Here is a 1,219-nt window from a genome sequence, read left to right as displayed (position 1 = left end):
GTTATTTTAAATGACTTTTGTTATTTAATCCCAGCCCATGGCAAGAGTTCATTGTTTAGCTTCCTAGAAACAGTTAGAGAAAATTTCCCACATTTTATCCAACTTTCACATGTGAATTTGTAATTTTTATACTTCTAGGTGGCAATTTGCTCTCCAGGATTTTGGCTATCTCTATAAATTTGATAATTTTGTACATATTCAAAATTTTGATAAATATTAGGGAATAGGATATAACTCTGGTAATCTGTTCTACTTTTATTATAATTGAGCAGATCATTCTTTTTGACCCTATCTTTGAAGATAAGCACTTTAGTCAAAGAGGAAGTATCTGGCCAAATTCATTTTGTCATCACAACTTTATAATGTTTCTTTAAATAAATTTTTTATTCATTCAATGAGAAAAAAGATAAAATAGCAATGAAACAGTTTCAAAACAGGTTAGTAGGACAGTTACAATAATTAATACATTGTATATTGTTGTCTTCATAGTAGTTAATCAGAGCACAAGATGCAGACATGATATCTTATCTAAACAATATTAGTACAAACCTTTCTTCTCAATGGGCTAAGAATACAACTTTATAATGTTGAGTGGCAGCTAAAGCTGATCTTGGAAATGGCAAATTGGTTGTACTCGGCTTAACAATCTTGAACAGATGGCAGTCAGTGTGGTTACTGGCGTGAGTGTGAAGCATGTCCTTGGTCCTTGCTAACCATGCAGTGGTGCTCTAATAGACCCTCAGGCCTGCCTTTTGTGCTGGATGGAGGGAGGGACAGGGTAAGACAGAGAGTGAGGAAAATAGCACTGACTTGGTCAGAGAAAAAAAGTTGCCCTCCTACATCTTGATTGTTTGTGTGTGTCTGTCTTCCTGTCCACATATATGCATGAAACTTACCAAATCTTACAACTATGAAAGTGCAGTGAATGAACCCTTGGTGTCATCATGATTTTCAGAGAGGATTCACTTTTATCAAAGACCAGCCTTTTTTAAAAGTCTTGGAAATGCTGAGAAGTTAAGAAAACTTGAGAATCATCTATTGTCTCATTTCCCAGGGATAGGCACTTTGCAGATGTCATCCTGTGGCAGATGGTAGGCATTTCCTCAGCACTCAGGGTCTTGGAAGTAAAATAAATGCATGCTATTTCACTGTACTTAAATGGTTAAGGCTGGCTTGATTATTACTCTTTCAAATGTCTCAGCTATTTTCAATCACAAAT

The 1,219-nt window shown here is 35.5% G+C and overlaps 1 protein-coding gene across 1 annotated transcript in view; it reads left to right on the top strand.

The window, feature by feature from the left end:
• Positions 1–1,219, top strand: part of Lhfpl3 (LHFPL tetraspan subfamily member 3) — a 627,386-nt gene that overhangs the window by 90,385 nt on the left and 535,782 nt on the right. The gene's annotated exons all lie outside the window — the stretch shown is intronic.

This window comes from Octodon degus, unplaced genomic scaffold, assembly GCF_000260255.1.
Source record: "Octodon degus isolate 3935 unplaced genomic scaffold, OctDeg1.0 scaffold00068, whole genome shotgun sequence".
Lineage (NCBI taxonomy): Eukaryota > Metazoa > Chordata > Mammalia > Rodentia > Octodontidae > Octodon > Octodon degus.
This window is presented reverse-complemented; position numbering and strand designations above follow the sequence as displayed.